Here is a 27043-nt window from a genome sequence, read left to right as displayed (position 1 = left end):
ACCACACAAAGTGGAGAGAGGCTTTGCAAAGCTGTTCTTCAGGCACCTTGTAATATCAGAGTTCTCTCACAGGGGATAAAGTTTTTAATCCACCACCAAAGTTTGCCAAGTGTCTCACAAAACTAAGTCTAAGCTCCCTCTCCAAATTCAGTTTTCAGAAAGTCAAACATCCTGTTCCATGTTAATGGGGCCCATTTCTTAAAAATAAAATAAACATTAAAAAAACCCCAACCAACCAACCAAACAAACAAAAAAACATGGCTCACTAGTATGTCCCAGCTCTCTCCCCAGCCTCGGAGGTACCCTTGAGGTATTCCTGCCCTGCCTACCACTGGCCACAATGCTGAACTTAGTTGCAAGTGATATTCAATATTCTCTTCTTTAGCCTGAGAAATAATTAGGTATTGTATGTCCTTTTACAGACACATTCAGAATGGAGTCATAATGCAGTCCATAAATAAAACCTGTAATAGTTCCGTAGCCTGATAGTTTGACACTCCACAAATGAAGAAAAAAGGACAAACAACTGAAAATGGTTGTTTGACTTGTTTTTTAAAGTATAATTAATTACATGTGTAAATACATTAGCTACAACCCTGGACAAGCAATTAGACAACTAATTATAGAGAAAATGCAATTGAAGGCTCAAACAGATGACCACCCGTCTGCTAGCCAACCCAGGTGTTTATGTGCTCTCTGGCTTGTTTATTTAGGTTTATAAAAACACATCTGTTCACAGAACTCGGACACAACTACAAAATGCAATACACAGAAGCCCAAAGAAACTCAGCCCTGCCACAAGCAGGTTTTCTGTCCTTTCCCCGGCCACCGCCAGCCCGATGATCAGCTCTCGTGCCCACCAAAGCACAAGTACTTCAACACGCCTGCAGAAACGCTGCTCTTGTCACTGGGTCTTAAATCATGTGGCCAGGCACTCTGCTCACCAAGTCCTAGGCTAGGTCTGTGTTTAATTGCATTGCTTAAAATTGGGAGGGGGGTATAGCTTTTGGAACGTGTTTGGGGTTTTTTTTTTGATTCTTCAAGGCAGAATTATTAGCCAGAAACACATTTTTTTAAAGAAAGATCCCCAGAATGGGATCTTTTGCTGTTCTTACCTTTCTGAAACGTACCATGCTTGATGCCCAGAACTGCATGTTAATCGACCCGGACACACACAAGGCAGTGCATGTCGGACACACGTGGCATTATGCTGCTTAGAAGAAACTGTAATGCAAAATCTGTGTCTTTGCCTGGTTTTCATACATCCATTAGCCACCTTCAGAGGCAAGCCAATGTCCTACTACCTCCACGCTTAAATACTGATGTAAAATGTCCAAAGCAGCCTCTTTTTCTTGGAGGGCTACTCGCTTTTTTTTCCTGTTATGGAATCATTTTCCTGGTGGGGAAAAAAAAAGGGGGGATAATCCTTTACATGAGAATGTGCCATTTCTTCTGGATTGCTGCGGCTCTTTGAAGATCTGCTGTTTTACCTCACTAAACACAATATTTGGGAAGGGATTTTTTTCAGTAATTTATTCCCTTGAGAGAACTTTACAGCAACTAAACTAATTAGGCATGAGTCTAAGTAAACATGAAAATGCTAATACGCTTCCAAGCATTTGCACCTAATGAATTAGTTTTTGGTTTATATTTATCTTTCAGGCTGAATGAAAGTCTCCCACATGACAGGAACACTTCATTCTCTTTCCATGTTCATTGCCATCTCACCTCCCATAGCTCCTGTCCCAGCCAGGATGGCAGAGGTTGCCCCCATCTCTGCTGGACAGCCCAGCAAGATGCTTCACAGAGAGACTGAGACAGTTAAAAAAATAAAAATAGTGTAATTAGGAAAAATATTCACCTTCCCATAACTGTTCGTAAAGACTTCATCAAGTTAAAAGTGCAAATAGAATTTTGCACTGAAAATCAGGTTTCTTTTTAAAATAAATTTAGACTTTATTATACTATACTAGATAGTATTTGCACCTAAAATATCCTCTGGCTGCATCAGCACTGCAGTGCCTAAGCATTGAAGATTAACATTTCTGTCATTTTTTGAAGGTTAGCTCCTAGGTCCTGCACACATATTTCTGGTCCTCAAATTCTTCTGTACACTCAGCCTTTCCTTCTTCTAGCACCTGACACCAAAAGCCCTTCTCACAGTCAAATTTGAAAATCATGCCACTCACAAAAATACGGACACTCTTCAGGTCACAGACTAGTATGTGATCAGGAACGCGGAAAACACACAGCTTACGACACCTCTTCCAATGTCATCCTCTCACATACTCAATGCAAGTTTCACACTGATAAGATGCTGTAACCTGCTGTAACTCACCCCATCTCAGTTCTGTTTGACTTCCTTACTTTTACTGTTTAGTAAAACACTTATGACAACTGCTTTCTTTACCTAATGAGGATGCAGGTAACCTGTTGAGCTTTCAGTCGTTGACTACTCCAGAGTTACACCACACCTCTTGTTGGTAGAAGACTATCTTCCTTATGCAGGGGTCCTCAAACTACAGCCCATGGGCCAGATACGGCCCCCCAGGGTCCTCAATCCCGCCCCCAGTATTTGCAGACACCCCACCCCAACCCCCCACCCCCCGCCGGGGGTTGGGGGGGGGGAACCAAGCAGCCGCAGATGGCTGCCGGCCACTTCATCCACACGCTGGCCCCCTGATTAAAAAGTTTGAGGACCCCTGTCCTAATGTAACAGAAAATTCTGAGCATAACTGCAAGGCTGCTTCTGCCACTATTAAGTACCAGGTAGAACAGCAACACTGTCAGTCTTTCAGATAATATAATTGTATTACTTTCCCAGTATCAAGGAATGCAACCTGCCCACGTAGGGTCCTTGATGCTAAGCAAGGGCAGCAATTTTGCTGGATTAAGGGGTTATCACTCTACTTTCTGCTGATCCCATCGCCCATTTCATTACTACCGGAGGTTACAGCGTTCTCCAAACAGTCAACTAATGGCATGTGTAATTGCTTCTAACCCAGTTCTGCCTAAATGAATCCAACAGCTAAACCGCTTCTAACGACAGGGGTTACCTAACACAGCCCAGCTGGGCAACACCGGCTTACGGAGAGGCCACACATGGAACGACGCTGACGGATCAAAGAGGCTGGTCATTTCAGGGATGGGGTGACGAGAAGCTGAAGACGAGGTGTGGAACAGCAGGACAACTTTAGCACAAGTTACCTGAACCCAAAAGGGCAGCCTGGCAGCAGTGTCACCGTGCTCCCTCCCTCTGCCTCCCAGACAGACCGATGCCCAGTTCAACAACGTGCTGACAGCGAACATTGGGCCTTGTCAGCTGGTTCCTCCGCACGCCTTACCTTCTGCATCTCAGAACAGCAGAGGAGGGAACGCAGCTACAGTACTGTTAGTGAAACTGTACAGCCCAGCTGTGAGCTTTCATCTTGCCAGACTTAGGGGGGAAGGAGACACCCACTGAATATAGGGTGTGAATATAAGGCGCTGCCCTTTATATTTTAGTTGTTTTTTTTTTTTAACAAGAACAAGCCAATATGGACGCAGCAAAGGCAGGCTGAGGTGTTAACACTAAAGCAGGTAACAATGCTTTCTAAAAGCATGAAAAAAGCCTCCCGTGTGCTGAGCGGGAGTGTGCACGAAGCCTCGCTGCAGGAGCCAGCGTGGCACTGACGGAAGGGCTGCTTCACCCCTGAACACCACCAATGCCGTCGGGAGCAACGTGGGAAAGGCTTACGGAGCCGGGTCCTCCTGCTGCCTTCAGGCACACACCGGCTCAGTATGAGGGTGTCAAAACTGTTGAACAGAGTTTGTCATCGGCTTTGTTCCAGTGAGCAGCTCAAGGGAGCTTCTTGAAGCGCTCTTAACTGGCTCAGGGCCTGAAGTTAATCAGAACGGAAAAGCACAGCTGGGATAGCTGGGCAAAGCACAGCTTACACATGTAAAGCAGGGGAGAGCTTACAAATATAATTCCATAACGACTTCCTCTACCAGAAGAATTCTTCCCTTCTGCTGTGCCAGCTCAGTGCACCTACCCCGGGCACTCCGTCCATCCCTTATGCTGTCAGAGACCACCTTCCCACCTCCAGCAGGTACCTGTGAGCCACCTCACCGACAGCTTAGTAACTCACCCTTCCATCCCCCTTCACAGCATCAGGCCCTGTTAGTGAGAAACTGCAGAGCTCAGGGGCTGCCGTACTGCAAGGCGACAGCAGTTGGTTTCTGTATCTACAGTTGTCAATCTGGTTATATCCAATGGCTTTGTTAATGAGATCCAGAACCACATCCCACCTTAGCATCAACACATTTAAGAAAATGCAACAAAGTTTTGTGTATCAACGAGTGAAACTCTGAAATTCTGTAACTTGGAAGATCTCAGACTGAGCCTTTTTCAAGAGTTTTACAAACAGAAAGGCATCACTGACCTAAATATATGGTTCAGCTACAAATCTCTTCTATAAAGATATCTAACAAGAAGTCACAAAATACAACAGCAAAAGAAAACGATCATGAATGTGGGTTGGTTTTTTTCCCCTTTCAGCTGCATTTAGAAGTCCACAAAGATGTTCCTGAGGACACGAAACCAGTGGGTTTCTAACCTGAAAGATGCACTGAGTCACAAAATTAGGTGCCTTATTGCTTTTAAAACTCCCCCTTGATACTTGAATTCTTTGACAGATTTCTAGTTAATTTTAAATAAGACTACTTACCTCTACTAGTCTCTTTTTGCCAAGTATTTGTCCGGTTCCATTGTATTTAACATTAACTCTGTTATCAGATCCAAAAGGGTAAGATTTCACTCCGTAAGTCTGATTCCTTCGGGGGAAAATGTCCTCTCCTTTTTTCTACCATCTCAAAATGTTCTCAGAACCATACCAGTATAGCAATGATTTTGATAAGTGAACGACATCTCCCATTCTTCCAGCCCCTGATTCTCTGTCTAGCTACAAAAGATGGTGGCTCATAACTACTGGCTCTCAGCAGGTACCATTATTTTCCAGATAGTGACATACCAGGAGCTGAGCCAGAATTTAAAAAATAAAGCTTAATTTACAATTTTCCTTTCTTGAACTGTAAATATTAAATGGAAATAGTTGGTGTAAAAGAATAACATAGATTCTAAAAAAGGTCTCTTGATGTTTTCAAAAGGAGAATGTTTTCCGGCTCTTTTCAACTTTTAGTTCACAGTGGTTGTTTGCTGGAGATTTAGCACGGGAGACAATTTGGCAATTAACCATCTCAGACATTTTCTAGCTACAGGAAGGTCCTGAAGTTCAAAATTCATGAATCAGAAAAAAAAACCCCTGCATTTAAAGGAGTGGTGGCTGAGAGTTTCTGAGCAGCCATCATAAGGATCTGATGGCTGCAAGGTAGCATCAGCTTCAGCTCTCACCCCCCCAGCTTCTCCCAGGCTGAAGGGTGTTTGAAACCATTTTCATATAAATCTTTTTTTCTGCAGAACAATCATCACATAAATCACACAAAGTTATCAGAATGACAACGCAGAAAAACTCACAACAAACTTTTGACCTTCACCCATTTCTACAATTGCATCATTTCTCAGTTGCTGCCCATCTATAATTAATAGCTGTAAAAAGAAAAGCGTATCTTTTGCAAATTTAGCACATACCTGGTTAAGCTGCCACAGTGATAGCTTTAATAGAAGAGAAAGAGGCAGTGGATGAGGAGCGCTGGTGTGGTACACAGCCAAAGAAAGCGTGTGTGGGATGCTATCCGGCCTCCTTTGCACGCTCACCCCTTGTGCCTTTCCAAAGCATTTCCAGTTTTCCAGGGATATGTTCCAGTGATGAATAGAAAGCCAAAGTGACTGCAGAAAGTAGCCAGGAACAGGGGCTTCCCCATCCCCGCTCGCACCCGCTGTGTGCGATGCTCCAGGCTTGCCGAGCCCCTGCGCCAGCTGACACGGAATGCCTGCTTTGGGGTTAGTTTTACCACTTTTCAAGCATGAAACTCAATTATAAATTTTCTCTCCACACCCCACACAAAAACTTACCATTCTGGAGCCTGGGAGATAACATTTACCACAACTGATAAAGGCAGCGGTGGCAATCCTGACATGGGGTCAGACGTGATCACTTGTGACTTAAAACCCATCCAGGGTTTTCCTGGGAGACAGCCAGGGACTGTGGCTACAAGCAGCGGATCAAACGATGGTACCACCGTGGCTCAGCAGCCTGCACCGGGGACACAGACAGCTTCACTGCGCCTCAGGCACCTCCTCCCAGGCACACCATCTCCCACCGCTTCACAGTCCAAGCTTCCAGCAGCCAACAGTGAAACCAGAGGGGTTTGTTAATTTTTTTTAGGTGGAAGAGATGGGATTATTTGAGTAGCATCACTAGATGCGCTCTGTTACCTCCCGCTCTCGTCCCTCAGCTCAGCGGGAAAGGCCACCAGACCTCAGATGTGCCTGGCATCCAACACACACATCGCCTCAAACAGCAATGCCAGGGATTTTCATGTCACTGTAATGAGGTTTTTCAAGGGATTTTTGTCCAAAATTCAGCACTGCAAGTTCCTGATTGTCACGGACTCTGAGCAAAAATGTCTAGGTCACCTGTAAAACAGCAATTTCTCATTGCATTTGGACTGACACTTTCATTCTTTTTAATTTTTATTTTTTTTTATAAAACAGATCCTAATTCAAAGCCCTGCAGAGAAGCTGTCAAGTTAAATTTATGACAAAGGTAGCTGCTTCTGCAGGCTGGTTTTCAAACTGCTGGCTAGAAATGTGACTGACACGCGTGTCACATGCGTGACAGGGAAAGAGCTCGTTCCGAAGGACTTTTAAAAATCGGTATTTCTATAATTGATCTGAGGTTCGTGAAATGGGAAGACAAAGCGGCTTTGCTGTTTTTCACAGCATTTATAGGCCGTGTTTCAGGAAATTACTTCCTCAGGAACATTCTCTTAAGGACAGCATTTAAGCGTAAGTTTAAGTCCCACTGAGATTTCAGCAATATTGAAGGCTGAGTACAGATTTAAATGCTGTGTTGAGGGCTGATTTTCTGACAGACTTTCAAAATCCATTATTCAGGGAATACGCATTTAAATAGGGGTTCACACCTCTAAGCTGTGCAAACATTGCCAGCAATAATGAAATGTGCTGCTATGCAGACATTTCTGAACCACAAAGTTCCAAAATTTCCTCTTAGCTGAAATTTGTTCACTTCCTTTTGCCTGAAATTTTTTCCCCCAATACTCACTTTAACAGACATTAGTAGATTAATGTATTTTATCAACTACTGGAGTTCTACTTTTGATTTTAATTAGGCTTGGGTCGGGCCCTTGGAAAAAAACAAGCTATTTCAGAAAATGAATTGAGAAAGTCTTTGTGCCTTGAAAGCTATTTGAATGTATGTTCATCTGCCCTGTTATATAATTACTTGAATAGAAAAATCTGGTTTTCCTTGTTTTCAGGAGGAATCGCAACGTCGCAAAAAATTTCTTAAAGAAATCAAAATTGCCCTTATAGCAACATCTCTGTATTTTTGGATTATTTTATCACATTTTTTTTTCTGCATTTCTTTAAACATCCTGACCAAAAAACACTTATACCTTCAAAACCTTTATTTTCACAAGTCTCCTCATTTCATCAACACATATGTTTTCTCCAAAGCCTTTCAGAAAACTCCATTATAATCAGAATTTGAATTTAAAATGAAAAAGGAAAGTATGTAGTGAAAAGGCTAGAACAGATGGGAGAATAAAATAAACCCCAACGAAATGCAAGTTCCTTCAGCTGTTGCTTAAATATAATAAAGCCTCTAACATCACAAACAAGGTTTTGCTTTCCTCAATGCTCTTCTTCCTTGCCTTTGAATTTTTTTTGCAGTAATTCGTAATGTTGCTGCCATAACTTCAGCCACTTGGATATGAAAACCATTGGGAGCCCGAGCACAGGTGGTGCAGGATGCCAACGGTTGTGCGTACTGATTAGATTTGCTAAGGGCAGGCTGCACCATCACTCCACTTCTGACATCAGTTCCCTTCGTCGGCGTTATTTTTATCATATATTCAAATTCCATTATTAGGAGTATTTGCTCTATCCAGCCTTAGATGCTCAACACGGCTGTCTAAACCAGGAGGCTCATAAGGTTTTTCCATAGCAAGTGGAGAAAGACAGACTCCTTCACGGTCTGGGAGTTAATTTCCACATCCATCATCAGTTATGGCCATACATGCTGTCTGGTGTCAGGAAAACAGCACACCCATTCATTTGGGACCTTTATTTCCTCTCCTAGTCACAAAAAGAGAGGAAAGTCGCCAGGTTTCCCAAAGCACCGAAGGAGAAGCCTCATCTGTTGACCTGAGCATTCATACACTGCCACTAGTCTTCACCAGAAGCAGGTGTAATAGATGGACACCAATCTTTAATGTGAATTATTTTATGTGTGGGTGATTGTACCTCCATATGAAAAAGAGCAGCCCAGACTAGACAGTGAATCTGAAAAACTGGACCTTCAATAAATTTATAGGATCTAGCTCTCTCGTTTCTCACGTGAAAGCGGGGAAGGCAAGACAAGCATTCTCCCGTGTGAGCGCTGTACTACACCAGCTCAAGGCATCCCCACGGCAGGATCTGCATCTCCCCTGGGATGCGCCACCCCACTGTGACCACTTCAGGGAAGGTGTGTTTCAGGGCTGCTGGATCCCCAAGCACCCACTCGTCCTGCTGGAAAACTGCCTTGTTGGAGCACTGCAACAGCCCCACAACCATGCTACATGTATTCAGCGCATGACATTAACAGCTGCGACTGTGCCAGATAGAGCGTGGGAGGTGTCACACCACACTCTTTGATACTTCAGACAGGGGGAAAGCTACAATGGATGGTAGTAACAAAAGGCTACATCATTATACCTGATACCAGGAGTACGCCTGCTCCAACAGATCAGTGAGAATGGTGATGAGCGATGATCTTGGCCTTGGGAGACAGAGAAGGTGCTCTTTTGGGAGCTTTCTTGGAATAGAAATAATTGGCAGTTTTCTCAAAGAGGAAATGGCTTGTTGCCTTGGCTGGAATGGGGGAAAATTCTAGATACCTGGACAAATGAGAAATAGAAACGTGTATTAAAAAGAGGAGTTAGTCTAATCCCAAAACTATCTGAACTATCAATATTTCTATTTATTTAAGTAGGATGTATCTCCAGGACATATTTATCTGTACATATTTATTTGTGCATGTAAATGATGAACATTAAACAAAATGAGACCGTCAGGACCTAAACTCAATAGGATTGTGTTTATAGAGAAAGCTTCAAGCAAATATATGTTACTGGTATTGTGATTATTTTACAGCAGAGTCAGGTGAAAAGCCGACATCCAGATTTCCACTCCAGCACTAGCAGAACTACTGTGCTACGCTTCCTCCCAGAAGAGCCCAAAGTAATCAATTTATTTATCAGAGCAAAAAATGTTTGAAGTTTTATAATTTCCTTAATATTGATTCCTGCTCACCGACGAGCTCTAAAGAGCCCTGATTTACATCACATTCAGTTAATATTACCACTTCATTTATAGTCTACACCCAGAGTAGCTTATGACTTCATCCCTGTATAGTCACAGAGGCATTGATAAAATTAGATATTTATGAAGCTCTGGCACTAATTATTGGAGATTGGGCTGGCTAAATGATGCCTTGTATCTGCAGGGTACTGCAACTAAACGAGTCTGATCTGTTAAGCTTCAAAACTCCAGCTAGGGTTCCCAATCACAAATCAGCCCACTTCTCCCACACATTAAGAAAAAAAACCCACAATCAAAAACAAACAACAACAAAAAAGCCCCCCCCCCAAAACAAAAAAAAAAAGAAAAAGAAAAAAAAACGCTGTAAGTCCCTGACTGCTGAGACCTGCTGCTGCTGCTCAGTGTTTTCACAGTGTTATGAAATCACTCATCCTCCTCGCTTGTTGCCTCCCACCCTCAAATATGCAGTCAAAGGCTTGTTGCTCCTGCAGAGTAAGAAGTGTCTTCGGCTGCTGCCATGACTGGGTTGGTTTGTTTAAGGGATGCCTCCTTCCAGCTGGTGCCATTCTGCCCACAGTGCCCAAGCAGGGCTGCTGCCGCGGCTTCAGGGCACGAGGGCAGCCCGAGCAAAGGGCACCGTGCCCTGCTGCTCCTCCCGGCTCTGCCCGACCGCCCACCAGAAACTGCCGGGGAGGCAGGTCCCGCGATCGGAATCCGCGAGCTGATCCCAATGGCTTCATTCTGTCCTCTATGGCTGTCACGAAAGAAACGTATCGGTAGCTGAAATGGAGCCACAAACAGCTGTGCTAATTATACCCAGCCAGTACCTTTATTTAATCACCTTTTAATCATTATTAACTAACTAGTAAACTGAGTATTTACACAAGGCATTAAAAAAAATGCAGAGTACACATATCTCAGACAAAATCTGTGCCTTCCCAGAAACCATTACCACTCTGGACTGGATATTTGGTAAGAAAAATGTAGTTCAAGTAGCCTATTGCATAAAGCGCCTGACAAGCATTCTCTCTCAAGCATTTTTTTTTTAATTTATGCAATAATTATGGTTGCTACTGGAGCAGTTTTACTTACAGCTTCATTACTTCATTGTATTAATGGTAATTTTATAATACAGTTTAGTACATTCTTCCTTCATATATTGACTTAAAATACTTCCAGTCAATACAAAAATTCCCCCTTCACACCAGTTTACTTCAGTAGTTCTCATATCTAGTACTTTCCATAAATATGTGATTTTCAGTATGTTATTTCATTTTGCACATTTTGGTGACCTTCTCTGAGAACCAAAGGCACTGGATCCCACAGAATACATCCTTTAAAGTAATTTCCATAATAGCCTGGTGATTAAGCACTGCTTAAAGTCCAAAGACTTTCAATGCTTTTGACACAAATAGCTCCTGCTACTTAAAGTATTGACAAAACACATAATAACCATACCAGGTTGCTATGGCAGGAAAATCTGAAGTCTCGGGTATAAAGGATTTGGCATGGCAAAATGGTGGGTGTTAAATGGGAAGGAAAGCTATCTCAGCCAGTACGCACTCGGATTTACAGGAGGAGTGGGTACTTGTGTAGTAAATGGCAGGACTATTCAGTTACTGTAGGGTACGTATGAAAGAAACAGCAGCTGTTCTGAGGCAGATACAAGCTAATGTTCAATGCCTAAGGTTTAGGGAGAAACATCTAATTCGATACATTATAAAGCATTAACTACAGTCCTCCTGGACTTTTTTGGGTGAAGTCAGTCAATGAAGATCATTATAGCTTATGCACACTGAAAGACGTAGCTCTCAGTCAGACTACTCACACAGGTCCTCAAAACACAGATATTAGAGAAAATCAGTAGTAATAAAGGAAAAATAGTGTTTTTTCCCAAAATTGACGAGAGTTGCCTGAAACCAAAGGGATTTGAACAGTGCTCCTGGAAGAGGCTGCTATAAATTTGTAATCCCCAAAACCAAAAATACAAATGGTGGGGATGATAGAGAAACACATGGCCACAAGCATCTTCAATAGTACCTTGTACTTACACTAGAGAACAAGCCTTCTCATTTTCATGTAGACGGCACTATCAGTCTTATTAGCATGAGGACAAAAGAAAAAAAGCAGATGCAAAAAGGTGCATCAATTTCCTACATTCAAATACTCTTCTTACCAGCCACTGCCCTTACATGAGTTAACCCATCAAAACCCCTGCCATTTTCCAAAGGGTCTTGATCTGCGAACATTACCAGCAATTGAAGAGTGGTTCATTAAGAACCAGCCCAGAGTAGCAGCATCTTTTGAGAATGAAAACCAAAACAAGTCTCAGGAAACACTAACACAACATTTATTCTATTTTTCCTTAAATATAATTATGCTGACATTCATGATGGTAAATCTGTGGTCTGAACATATAAACCATCTGTGTCAAAATTTGACTCCAAATAGTTTAAACTATTAACATGAACCACATGTTAAACCTCTGATTTTCACTGCTTACCTTGTTTCTTTTCCTTCTCCATCGTTTTGACACTCACAATAAAGAGCAAAATCAATTTCACTTTCCCTATGAGAGCTAGTGCTCCTTTTTTTATCATATTTGTATCATAAACAACAGACCCTACCAATACAATACTTGGCTACGTTCAAAATACGTATCAATTAAAAGAGTGACATATTTTAGTCTCAGAAGGATTGAATTGCGTTGAATATCATACATTATTCTACAAGAGACTTTGTCATCAGAACATAAGTTTTAGAGTAAATTTGGCTCATTATCATCAAAACATGCACACTGTTAAAGCAATGCCTCTTCCAGTAATCCAACAATGGTACCTTATCACTCTCTAGGAGGAAAACATAACTGAGTTTTCTATCTGTCAGTGAGACTATACTAATTCTTTTGCCAAATTCCATGCTTAAAATAATATTTTAAAACATATTTGCATCCTACACAGTTAAATACCCTTCCCACGTGCTTCTTAAAAGTTTCCTGAGGTCCTACTACAAAGAATTTTGAGTAACTGGTCACAGCTCTTCTCCTTGACCATACACCTCTTATCACTGCAAGGATCCTAACAGAAAAACACTGTATTGCAGATGAACAGTTTTCCAGTCTCCAAAATGCTGATTTTCTTCCTGTAGAAACTCTTCATTTACACCTGCTCAGTGCTGCAATGCAGCCCAGCCTCAGAGCTGACACCCTCCTGGTAGGCTCCTTCTGTCTGACTCATAATTAAGACGATGCTGAATGATTTTTTCTTTTATTCCCCAAAACTTGAGTTGTCCAATTACAACTATTCAGCTTATTTCAAACAGCTTTTGTCAGTACGAATTTTGTTTCTCTAACAAGGAAGTTCAGCCATTCCTTTCATAAGCACATATATGAATTTGAATGAAAAATAGTCACAAATTGAAAAATACATTCAGCATGATGCCCACCAAATAGAAATATCCTCAGAAATGAATGCTTTCACAACAAATTTAAGATTGCTATCAGCTTCAATTAGAGATTTAGGTGAGAGTAATTACAAAATTTGTTAATGGGTACAGATGTCCAGGAAACATGATCTTACGTACACTTTTCCAGACAGAGCTGCCTGGTCTTCTCATCTCTAGCTGAGAGAATCAGAGTGGCTGCAGGACTAGGACCCTGAGACACCAGCTACCCCTGAAACAAGAATACTTGCAGTTTCAGCTTGGTCCACTTTTGAAAAAGTTGGATAATTTCACAGAGGTGTGCAAACCCCAACCGGTCATTGCCACCGCTGGACAAACTGGTCACAAAGATGCTATGTCTAACAGAGGGACAGGTCTAAGCTCACTGTAATGCTTTCAGACCACGCTAACTTGTGGAAGAAAAAGGAAGAATTCACCCAGGGAACTTTCCTAGAACTCTAAACTTGGGTAGTCAATAACGAATGAGAAAATGTCTTTGCAAGACATATGCATAAATTGGTTCCTGTTACATTTTGCATAACAGGGTTCACTAATTATCTTCTCCTCTCTGAAAAACTACATAAACATCACTGCAAAAAAGCAATTAAAACAAGTAATCTGAAAGTGACATAACACTGTGATTCAGAGAAGCGTATTTGATAAATACATAGAAGTTGAAATTAGTATTCATTCTTAACATCCCAACCTGCATTATTTTTTAGCATAAATGTAGTTCAGCTGATCTAACCAGAACAATTCATTATGCTAGACTCGCACTTAGCTATCTTTAGGGCCAACATAACCCTATTGGCTGTAATTACTCCACCATTATGTTCACTGAAATCCTAGCATACAGCATACTTCAGATGTAATTTTAAGACCACCCCCTCTCTTAAAGATTTTCCAAGTTATGGCACAGCACAATGAAAATTAATAAATATGATAAATGCCCTTACAATCAAGGCTGTCTTCCTTTTCCCTTAGATTTATAGTAAAATGCTCCCTTTGCAGTTCTGTGCTCCAGATGCTAACCTGGAACACAGAAACCTGGATTAGTATCCCCGCTCCAGAGGGACTTCAGGCTAATAACTTTGTACATCCAGGACCTGAGTGACCCTTCTGTAAAAAAGGGGGGCAAAATGCTTCCCAGGGACTGTTATGTTGTCAACTGGGCAGATGCTTAAGGCACATTTACATAAGTGGCTTCCGCGATGTGATAATAATAAGGGGAATCATGGATTATAATGCATTTCATTTCACTATCGTTAATTTTATTGAATCCAGTTTAACAGATTTACTTATCTTCACATCGTTATCTTAGCGCTTCACAGTAGAGTATGAACTGTGAATTTAATTAATAATTTCAATACAGTATGAACTGTGAAGCTAATTAGTAATTTAATTACTATTCCACTTACTTTTTCACAGGATTGTTAAGAAAAATATAAAGGAAAGACTAAACCTAGCAGCTGATCTCGAGATACCAGAACAAGTCCCTGTCCTTAGTAAAGCGCTCATCGCTGTCTTTTGGTTTTATTCTTTTGCTCATTTAATTAGTTTAATTCCCCTTTGTATGTTTCAACTTATTGTAAAATTACTGTATGGTTATGATATTTTCTACAGAAAAAATAATATGCCCATGCAATTAATACTACCAAAATACAAGTGGGAATAAGTTAAGTATGCCCTCAAACTGCTAATATCAGCTATTTCCTGATTTTTGAGACACTGTTGATATGGGTTTAATTGAATCTATTTGGATAATATGTATACTCTTGTACATAAAGACACGTTTTTCTCAATTATCTTAATATGTGTTATACCAACTGTAGCTATGTCTACGGGGAAAATATATTACTGACATTGTTTTTTAATAATTAATCAAATTCTAATCACATTTTTGTGTTTCCAGCCAGCTCAAGCATTTATGTTTTTCAATATTTACCAAGCAGTTACATTTTTATGTGAAAAGTCCCAGTAGAAAAAAACGTTGAAAATGTATACAATCCCTTTATTTCTCACCATTCTACTTAATAATCCTCTCTTCTTGCTTTATTTTTACATTGCATAAAATCTGTCGGTTTGGGTGTTTTCAGGAGCATATCAATGGCTTAGAAGACACAACTCTCATTTTCAAAATCTGCCTAGATGACTTTAATTTCAGAGTAAAATTTGCATTTGCCATTTTAAATGACAGTTCCTATTTTTAGGTGCTCCACTGTGCTTTAAATCATTCTAACCTCACTGCCTCGGAATATTGTTTTTTGTTTCCCTGCTCTTCCTCCCTTCACCATATGTTTTAGAAGCCTGCTATTTCTTTGAATGCATTAGACCTAGCTTTCCCAGACAGCTATGTGCACTCTTAACATTAAATGCATACTTGATTATCCTGGTGCTATGCCTCACTGAAAATAGGCATAGTTAGCTAAGTGGAACAGAAGGAGATCAATAAAACATCTATCTGTGTTGTTAGAAGAGTACCTCATGTACTGTGCGTATATGCTGTACATAAAGCAGCACTGTAAAAGATGAAAATAACCTTCCAATTGTCTCAGCCATTAATCACTTTGCTTTATATCATCATTTTCACTTGATACGAGACCAGCCAATACCGATGCTAAGCACACAGCCAAGAAACAGACAGATGCACATTACCCATATTAACTAACACATTTTGAGGCAATAAACTCACTTTGTATCCTTCTCTTACTGAAGGATTAATTCTCCAGCTTAATAACTGTACACATCCTATCCCATAATGGTTCTCCTTCCAGCTAGCTGTTTCCTCACCTCGTGGTACCTCTTCCCAAGCTCCTTCCCATAAGACACCTAGCTAAATCTCATCCAGAATGATTTTGCTGTGTGCCCATAACTGTAATAGTATTTCAGGATATATCTGAAAGTCCCCTGAAACAGTTAATTAATCTTGTCTTTTTCCTGAAAACTTCAGCAGCATGCAAAATTGTTTGGTGAAATCAGGATCGTGGTGGAAAACAGATGCTGTGTCTGGAGTTGACCTTTTTGGTGAATAAATTACAAACAGAACAGCCATTCTTCCAAGGGTTGTGGCATTACTCTGCTGTTAGTATACACCCTTGTGTATTCAGCTTTTTGCACGGCAGAAATGAGAAGGCAACGTTATGCTCCTCCTGAAGGCAAAGTGATCGTCTCCTCAGGGAGGAATTTTTCAGGCAGGCAGAGGGGAGACATGATGCGCTTAATGCTCAGGAAAGAAGCAAGGAGGAAGGAGCGTTCTTTGTAGTCTAACAAGCATTCAAATCTTCAGTGGAAGGCTGCATATGCAAGGTCACTACACTGAAGCTAAATGCCAGATGATTTCCACACACAGACCTTTTTATTCTTCATTGATTCCAACTGTATTTTTTGAAACATATTTTAATAGAAACGAACTGCTCTGTGGGAAAGTTCTGCAAAGCAACAGATACAGTGGGCTTGACCTCAAACAGTAAGAACACATATTTTCTTTTTTTTCTTTATTTTCAACTTGGGTTTTCATTCTGCTTTGTACCTTTCCATGTACTTGTTTCTGCATTTTCAATTCTTACATTTCAGCCTGTAGCTGAATACTCCACAGGCCTGGCAGAGGATCCCAAGGAAATGCCTCTTAAATTCTTTCTCCAAATGACAGAAAACCTCTTAATGATTCCTGCTCCCAAACCTCAACAGTCTTCGATAACAAATTAATTCTAAAACCACAGAACCTTTTCTTCCCGAAAACGTGAGATCGTGGTAAGAATCAACCAAAACTGCATGTTACCTCTGCCTGTTCAGAATCCTGCTGGCTGTACATTTTACCTTCCTTGCTTTTCAGGATTCTGGAAAAATACAAAATAATTTTCCTGAATCTTGTAATTAGACAACTTAATATATCCACATAGATGAGTTATAAAGAGGTATGTCAATCCACATGTTTCATACGGATTTTTTCCTCACTCCCACAAGCCTCTAAGACACAGAAAGCATATGAGTGTGAACTCCTGAAATTCATAGTGATGAGGAAGGCTGGCTTTGCCGTAAATTAATATCGGAGGCAGATTTATCGCCTGCCTCAGCAAAGCAGGCCTGTGTGTGCTCTTTCTGTCCTACTCCAGAAGTGTGCTCCTCGTTTAGCACCTTCCATATTTCATTTCTCAGGCTTCTATCTGTACCCTCGTTTGTAAGCGCACACGGCATCTGATGCTTCAGCTGATGCTGCAAAATGCCACGAGCAGCTGATGCCCTCTACATTCACAGACATTTGAAGAATGTAAAAAGATAACACCTTTGGAAATGAATCTTTTTGCACCTCATCACCTACACCTGAAATCTTACAGAGCTCTACCTACAACATTAGATAGCACTTGTTAAGCTTAGAGGGACAGTTGTTGCTCAGTAAGAAACTTGTTTTGGAGTTACTCAGTCAGATCAAATACACACGTCTCTCATGTCCAGACTTCAGCAGACAGGAGGTTTTCAGCAGCTCATTACATTTGGAAGCATGCGTTCTGCTGAAAACAAATGAGCTTTAAGATCCAAAATCAGTTCTAGTTTGAAGGTTACTGCCCACATTTATCACCTCTTAAAGGCCTTCCCGGAATCCATAAAATAGCAGGTTTTCTAGATGTTTTCTGAGAACACAATAAATTAACACTTGGCACACGTCAGCACTTTCCCAGATGGTATATTGAAGTATTTAAATCATTGCAGTAAGTCTCCCTTTCCCCACGTAAGGCAAAACAGCAGAATGGAACTGATATGAACAATTTAAGTGCATGTTGAAAAGAAAAGAAATGGGGGTCTTGGTGAGATTTTAGTAAGAGGCGAACATTTAAGTCACCTCATAACTGCAGAAATCACTGAAGTGTGCTGTTAATCATCTCCTCCTAGAAAGATTTCTTTCCTGAAGTACTTCCTCAGGACCACAAAGCCCATAGACAAAACACTGGAAGTACAAAAGAACTGCTGTAAATTGAGTGTTCAAATAAATACCCTGATCGCACTTGATAGCTAACATTGAAAGCTCACGTAAATACATGCATTTTCAAGTGTAATGGAGATGCCTTTTCAAATAAGGGCTGTGTGCGTAAAACGGTCACTGCAAAGCACAGCACTCCAACACCCTTCACCAAGTCCAAGTTAACAAGTTATAAAGAGACTGAAACTCCCCACTCTCCATCCCACAAGCCCACAGGAGTAAGATACACTCAGTTTACTTTATTAAGGAATGTTATTAAACCGATCAATCCAGGACCTAAGACTTACATGAATCAAAAATAAGCTTTGTTTCTGCATGCTGTAACACACTATATGTCCTTTAAATTAACTTTTAAATCACAGAAATACACTATCTTGGATCTGGTCTCCAGAGCAAAGCTTTATAAAAGAAGACTCAAGGTAGTTATTAATTAAGTAAAACTTGCACATAAGGACAAATAAATGGTAACCAACTGTGTTTTGATACTGACCACTTTCTGTACAGTGAATTTGCTCAGAAGAGTGACAGTGGAGCATGAAAGGATGTGTCACAAACTCCCAGCCCATTAACTAATTAAAACCTACATTTTGAAAGAATGGCCACTATACCCACCGAACTTTTCTTACTAGTGCCAGGTTTTTTCTTTGGTTTTCTGGGTTTTTTTAAAAAAGAATTAGTCTTCAGACACAGCATATTACAAAGGTATGTAGAAGTAGCAGGGCTACAATAAATCTCTAAGAGCAATCTTGCTATGGAAGAACACTAAGTAGTAGGACATGAAAGATGGGCAGCTTCTCAGATGCTGCGCAAAGCTTGAATTATTTAGACCATACAAAATACTCTAAAAAATGGATTAGAAGAGGAGCGATAAGGTCAGGGATAATACAGATGTAGGAAGATAGTAAGTCTCTTTCATTCTTAATCACTGGCAAAGAATAACTTGTTTCTCTTAGTTTGTTATTGACTTCTGATGAGGTACTTCCAATTTATTAATCTAGAAATCCCACAACTGTTACCAAAATCAAAAACTATGCCTCTATACGTCATATTGTACGTCACATAGCATCACCCAGACAAGTTGTACTGAAGATCGCACTAGGCTGGTTTGCCTTCAGTGGAAAGTTGGCACTCTACATATCAGAACACACTTAGCTGTGTTTTCATGAATGTCCTTTTACAACAGTATCTTCTCATGGGCTACAATTTCAGATATTAAAAAGAAAAACAAGACAAGGCCTCTGAGCCAGATTCTGCTGTTGCTCATGCTACCGTCTCTCCTATTTTGCACTGCAGTAACTCAACAGCTGCAGCAGCATTCGCATCCAAGCCTTTCTCACCACAGAGTAAACACCTTCAAGACTCTTTTGCTAGAGGTCTGCATAAGGGAGTGAATGAAGCAGCTCCTGCAAAGGCAACACTTTCCTCTTGAACAGGAGGGCTGATAGCAATTAAATAGAGATTTAGCAGGGCTCCACCAACATATAAGTCACCAAAAGAAATAATCTTCACTAGGTGATGTATGGCAGAGTTACACCACTCCTTATACTCCAGGTGCCTTATACTCCTGGCACTGGCCCAGTCTCCAGGCCTCACTCTAAGCCTTATGCTAGCGCAACAGTGCAAGCTTGAGCCTATTGATTAGATACCTATTTATGTTATAGAGGTACTTTAATACATAAAGTCAATTTTTTTTGAGAATCCTATTTCTCTGTGGAAAAAAATCTATTTAATATATTTTAACTTAAATAAAATGACCAGTTTGAGAAAAATTAAGTAATATATCTAATAAAATCATAAAATGCAATTTTAAGCTACAGTGAGCTGAGTAAAATATGGTATACGAGCTTGCATTTTTTATTAGAACTCATTAATCTTGTTAATGACTTATTGAATATTGCTACGCATTATAAAAATTGATCCCAGTGGCTACATTGTTATATGCTTTAGCAACCTTTTTGAACACCTACCTTTAACTGCCAGAGTATTTCTCCAGTCTGTTCTCTGCAACGTTGCAGGAACACTGTAGCAGGTGTGATTTATGACTGGAAACAATTTAAAAGGTTTAACATTGTTCTGAACCAAACATCAATATTTACTTTTGTCCCCCTACATGGATAAGGGGGTATATGGATCATTAACAAGAGAATAAGTGACCCAGGAATGTAAGCTATCAGCTTTGCTTTCTCTGCTTTGCTGTCTGAGTTTCACTTCAAATCTATTTCAGATGTAGAACATCTCAATAAATCGTGCGTAGAACAAGAAAATTTCTGTCCCAAGTTAAGAAGTTTAAACACCCCCCGTATTTCGCCGAGGGTGCCCAGCAATGTGGGAAGACCCTTCAGTTGGCACCTCGGGAAAGAAAGGTTTGACCTGAAGCCCTGCCTTGGCCTGACCTTGACTTCGTGCCTTCCATACTGAAACTACCTTACAGCCTCCAAAATGGATCCATGTCTGTACGTTAGACACAAATCCAAAGGAGTCCACCTTCGATAAATTAGTATCCCTTCTGTGATAAAGCTTTATGATATTCTAACCCATACCAGCTCACAGCAACTCAACCACACTGTTCCGAAGGATGCATCCCCCAGATCCACAAAACCATGTCAAAATACATGCGCATTTTGTGCAGACACTGGTAAAGTATTTGATGTGTTGTAATATAAAAAGAAGGGTCCATGTTATAGTCTGCATTCTCCTGTATTATAGACACATAAAGTATAAGCTAACACAATAAATACAAGCTTGAAAGAAGCAATGCCTACGATAAAGACACAAATCCTGGAGGGAGGGCTGTATAATGTAGCCAGCCTTCCATATTAATGTAAACCACTCAGAGGAGAAGACAAGACACAATAAATCTGGTTTTAAATGGAAGGAAGAAAAGCTGACACAGGGTTACTGGCTTTTAATGCCTTTGGTAACCGACATGTCATACACATACTTGTTTCTTTTGAGTAAAGTTTACTGGCTGAATAGTGGAAGAGAACATAACTGTACATTTATCATTCCTTGTTTAAATGAAACTCAGAGATATTTAGGGACAACCTGAATACAGTTAAACCCTAATGTGGTTCATAGTAGGCATTAATATTAATTGCTTCAAACCTTATTTCTAAGTGAAACAGAAGTGATTGACAGCATCATTAAATACTATTATCAACTCACAATTGTAGGAGAAGCAAAAAGGAGGACTGGAAGAAAAATTTTCCTCTAGAAAAGGACAGAATTTGTAATAAAGACAAAAGTAAACTACTTCAGGTGATATATCACTACAGGAAATACATTATTAACTGTATCATAATGCATTTAACTCTAGTAATGATGAGATAAATAGCACTGTTGTTTTATATTTAAAAGAAAAAAATGTGTATTTATTACAACTGGAAGCTATATCCCATAAAATGTGACTCTTTTATTAAGCAAGTCTTTGGTCTTTATAGCTTTGCCATACTGACTATGAAGTATCTTTTTATGCAAAATCTTTTGGTTTCTCTAAATTCTCCAAGCTGATTCCTATTCCCTCAGTTGGGCAAAGTCGTCTTTGAATTCATGGACTTTCCCCAGATGTGTGTTACCAAATATGAAACAAGAAATCAGCTCCATCTAATTCCTCTCACAAACTCATCTACCACTTATCAGCTTCCTAGGGCAACCAATAATTAAGTAACTAAAGATGTCAATTAATAATTAAAACATCCAGATAGATTTAATAGAAAATTAACTTCTTTTTTATCTCAGAGCTTTCTGCCTCACTGCTGCAGTCTTCATAGGGCTTTTTCCCATTGTTGTTTTTGCTTGTAGAAGTCAAGAATCCTGACAAAAGGTTGGAGCCAGTAATGTGCTTGCTAAAGCACTTCACCGTAAAGTATGCCATGCCAATTTATTTGTAGGTGACCCAACCAGCAGAAATAAATATAATCCTTTATTTCAGAAATACAGGAATAAATCAAATGTTTGTGAGAGTAGCCTAAGCAGAGATAATGGGAACAAGCAAAAGCTGCACACTTGTAACAATTGTTTGAGAGGGAGGATTCACATTTCACTAAAATACCACATTTTATGTTCTTGAGATTAATCCTGTTACTCTTTGGCTGGAATCCTGATGCTGCTCCCATTTAGCGGACAGCACAGTTAATCATATTTTTATATGGCTCATAAAGCAGATGAAGTCTGTCCTACATATGTCACAAAGTCCCTCGTATGTTTGTCACAGCACCCTGTACAGGAGCTGGAAGCTGCTGGTTTGGAGCAAAAGCATTCTCCAACTGGTGACCAGTTGAGGGCTGCAGCGTGTTGCAAGCCTTCCCCCCACCTAGGGGTACTGACAGGAACAACTACAGCGCTGGAACAGATTAGCTTGTTTGGTTTGTGTTATTACACTTGATGAGCACTGTACAAATCCTTTACACAAGCTGTTGCTTTAATCTTTGATATTTCAGGTGGCGTGATTAATCTCCTTCAGAGAAAAAGAAAATGGTTGCAGCTCTGCTCCCTTTGCTTCTTGCTGGTACAAGCTGGGCTGTCATCATGGTTTAGCAGCACTGTCACTGAGGGGATCATGTAGTTTGTTTTTCAGATCTTTCGCTGCTGAAGCTGGAGAGCATAATGGATATTTACAAAACAATGAAAATCCAAAAAGTTTATTCATGTACTCACATCCATCTTCTTTTCTTTACAGTTAGCTTTGCTTCTAGTCATAGTTCTTCTTACTAAAAGTACATGACCTCTTATTTATTCCCTTCTTGCCCTTCCACTTTAAATTCTGCATTATCCTCCATCCTCAGGTAATTGCAAGCTTCCCCTTAGTACCACGTTAAACAGCACCCTAAGCATTCTTTACTTCCACAAAAAACAAATGTTCCTAAAAATATTTTGCTTCTCTTGAAAAGCAAGTTTCCTGGGATTTTATCCTCCTCACAGAGTAAGGCAAGTCACTGCAGCTTATCACATAAAGTTCTGTCATTTCCATTTTGAAAATGGAAACTCTGAGACAGATACAGAGATCTATTATCTATTAGATCTGCTATTACTCCCTGGTACCTTGTATCATACATGATACACTGTTATTTATTGCTGCTGTAAGGAGATGCATTTGAAATACTTACTGTGTTACGAACAATGACGAAGAAAAGTTCCCCAGCCTGAACGCTTTCCTCTCATGCCTCTGACCAGCAGCATTTTGGGGGATAAAGCACGGGTGAAATGGCCATGGGTTCATCCCGGGGGCACCTGTGAAGAGAGCAGCAATAAGAAAGCACAAACACATCAATACAGTCCCACATCAATCCACAGACATGATTTCTAGCTCTCTCAGGACCTTGGCAGGTTCTATTTTTAAATGGATGGTCTGGATTTCATGTCCACTACAAGGAGTTGCCTGGTTACCCATGCTCAGGCTAGGTTCACTGCTGGAAGTGCAGAGCACTTCACCATGTGTCCAGTAGACAAGTTATACCAGGGAGAAGACCCACCCCAGCACGGAATAGGCATGGCACAGCTGCCATCATTCCCCAGGAGTCCCATCAGGAGGAAGCAACTTCAGCCTTTGCCTGAAACTCTGTGTCTGAAGCCACCCAGAGCCCTCAAATCATTATCGGCTGGCACCAGTTTCAGATGGCACGCAGGGGCTGGGATACACGGTGCGGCTCACCCCATAATCCCAAAGCAGGACACTTGGCTTCAGCCTGTGCTAGAAATAACAGAAGCATAGAATGGTTTGGGCTGCAAGGGACCTTAGAGACACCCCTGCCACAGGCAGGGACACCTTCCACCAGCCCAGGCTGCCCCCAGCCCCGTCCAGCCTGGCCTTGAGCACTGCCAGGGATGGGGCACCCACAGCTGCTCTGGGCAGCCTGTGCCAGTGTCTCACAGCCATTTCCTAATAGGAAGTAATTTTAATTTTTTTTTTTTTCCTGCGGTGTCTGAACAATTATGGCAAAGACAGCATGATAACAATGCATAAAGACCTCACAGTGCATGTTTTTCAAGCAAAATTTGGGGAAAAAAAATCTATAGTATACTCATGTAGTCCTACTTAAGAAAAGATGGTAATACATGAGAAATCTCTATTTACACAGAGCTAGTTACCGTGATAACATTAAGGATAAAACCTTGGTTATGCCATGCAGGTTTTAAATGAGGGTGTCCTCAGGCAACATGTACAGGTCAGATCTTCACCTAGGCCTGGACAACTGAACATGCAGAGGGCAGACCACAGAGCAGCACGGAGCCACTGTGTGCCCCAGGCCAGCAGGATGCCATCGTCCTGACATACATAACAGTAACGCTCATGAGCAGAACTAGAGCAACGCCTGTTTCTCTGCTAGTTGTGTTCAACATTTGCCGACATGGTATTTTTGCTAGAGAGAGCTACACGTGGTGTTGGTTCCAAGTCAGAACTTGACTTCATCTGAAATTTCAAAATTCGAAATTTTTTCTGCTTCAAGGAAAGAGATCTTTCTGAAGATAAGTGCAATTTGGGGGGAAACAACCACAGCTCCACAAATTTGATTTCAGAATTGGGAAATCTCATCTCAGCCAATTTTAGGGAATTTCATTTCTTTTTCACGTTACTCAGTAGTATGTTGGTAGTAGTATTCTTTCCTGAATCATTGAGGAAAGTGCTGCTGTTATAAAACATCAACAAGGAAGAGCTTTGATACACAGAGGATCACACCTATGTGGAAGAAAATGTCATCATTCCCAACAAAACACTTTGTTTCCATAATACTAACTTTCTGTGGGAATTTCCACTGAAACAGATATGATGCCACACATTAAGAAAACATCCATATAAACTAACTGTTCCCAATAAAAAAACATAATTGGCAAGAAACTCTGGCCAGCTGTGAGATTAACATACACCTAAAACCACTCTGGATAAGCCCGGCCTTGTCCTCCAATTCTAATTCTAGAGTCTGAAGACATCTTCTCTGCCGAGTTTGTGCTAATGCTTGAAAGCATGCCACAGTCAGACTGACACATTGGTCCCAAGGGCTGACTTGCAAAGGAAAGCAACAAAAATATCTGTTATGTTGTTGCTAGAACCACGAAAACCATTGTTTCAGATGACAGTAATAGGGGAAAATACTGCAGGATTCAGAAGTAGTAATAAAGACCCTAATTATGTATATAAAAAAAATATGAAAAAATGCAGATATGATTGTATCAGCCAGAAAACATACCAAAATCAAGAAGCATTTCTAAAACTCTGTCATACTCTGGGGCTGAAGTACCAAGCCCATTTGGAAGCATACCTGGAGCTCCGAAAGCAAAGGCTGACGCCAGTTCTTCCCGGTAACTAAAGCAGACATGTTTCCTAGAAGTTTATGGTGACACCAATCTCACGCTGGTGACAGCGGTGATTTGTTTCCACACAGCTCTGTACACCAAGCAACAATGATGCTGTTTGCTTATATAAATAATAACATTCCTGAGCTCACAAAGTTCAAACCAGAGGAGTTTACAGTCTTGGGTGCCTTCTCCTGCTGACTTACCAGATGCCAAACAAGGCCGAGCTTTGAGGCTGGACGCCAGTGTTGGCCACTGGAAGGCCAGCTTAGCTGGCTACAGGACACAGGCCCTGCAGGTTCCCCTGCCAGGAACAAGAGAAGGAGCCAGTCAAACCCTGGCCACTTTGGTGCTTGGGAAGAGCCAGTGATCAGGAAAGCATTCAGGCCATAGGTACAGCTGGCCCACATGAGTCGCTCTCCATCTTATTGAAGTGATACCAGTGATGTATTTAAGGTCCACAAACCCATGAAAAGACCCAGAAGGCAGAAGAAAAAGTGTTGCCCGACTGGGAAATGTCAGTCTGTGACAGGAAGGCTGTATGTCTTATTTAGGACAATTTCATGTAAAGCAGCCGCTGTCATCTCTTTGGTGGGGTTTTTGCGGGAGTGGTTTGTGTGGGTTTTTTTTAAGAGACAATTACCACAGCTGCTTTTGGTGAAGACCCAAAGGAGTTTTGGTGAACTCCTTTATGCACTTCCTTCAACAATCTTATCATCCCTGCCTTTCCTTCTTTAGCTAAATTACTGTAACCCAAACATACCTAAATTAGAAATAAACATATGCACAGTGTAATCGGGCAGGGTTGAATCATCAGTGGCTAAGGATCACTTGCTCAGAGCTTTGGTCATGAGCTAAGAGCACGTTTGTTTGTATCAATAACAAAAAAGAAGTTATAAATTAATTGGGGCCACTCATGATAACTGAATTCGGCCTTGTTCATACATCGGGAACATAATTGTATTTTCTATGTCTTCATTTATACTACGGCAGGCTACGGGCAGGCAGCTGCCACAACAGAGGAGATACAGGGATAGGGAATAAATGGATTAGGACAGACCTGCAAGAGGCTGGCATGGGAAGAACCAGCTGGGGGAGGACAGGGACATTCCAAAAGGTGAACTGCATAAAGCAATGCAAATTTAACAGAATGTTTATTTTCCACAGCAGTTTGTGTCTTCAGGCAATTATTAGCAACGCTTAGCAACAATTCCAGAAGAAGTAGATATTTAGGGAATGAAAATACCAGCTAGTGCTCCAGTGGGCTGGTGAGACAGTCGCATGCAATCTCAATCTTTACATGTCACATTATCTGCTAGGGTGGGAAGGAAATTCCATCTCTTTTCCTTGCCCCCTGCAGTATTTTGCCTAACAAATCAGGGACCAGAGTATTCTTATTTCCTTTCTTCTGAAATGCGAGACATCGATGACTGTCCTCAACTGGATTAAATGCTTTTCTCATGTATATCAGAGGCAGAGGGAAGGGACACAGGGCTGGCAGAGCTGGGAAGGCCAGCTCTCTGCACCCCCACCCCCCCACCCCACCCCCCCCCACCCCCCCCCCCCCCACCCCCGTCCCAGCCTCTGATGGCAGAGGTGGCACTGCTTGCACTAGGAGGAAGCAATCAGCCACCCAGCTGGCAGAGCTGCCCTGGTTTCTGGCAGGCTTCGCCACACTTATTTGCACTGCAGAAAAGTTACTTTTATCCAGCTGAGCTGTGAAAGCCTTTTCTTCGCCAGGCAGGTGCCAAAGGTTTCCAAACCAGCCTGAGCCACAGCCTTTGCTGTGAATTCAACAGGGGTGGAAGCAGTAGCCTCGCAGAAAGCAAATGACTGTAGCTCACCTCTGT

Source organism: Falco naumanni, chromosome 1 (genome assembly GCF_017639655.2).
Source record: "Falco naumanni isolate bFalNau1 chromosome 1, bFalNau1.pat, whole genome shotgun sequence".
Classification (NCBI taxonomy): Eukaryota; Metazoa; Chordata; class Aves; order Falconiformes; family Falconidae; genus Falco; species Falco naumanni.
Note: the sequence above shows the minus strand (reverse complement) of the source record.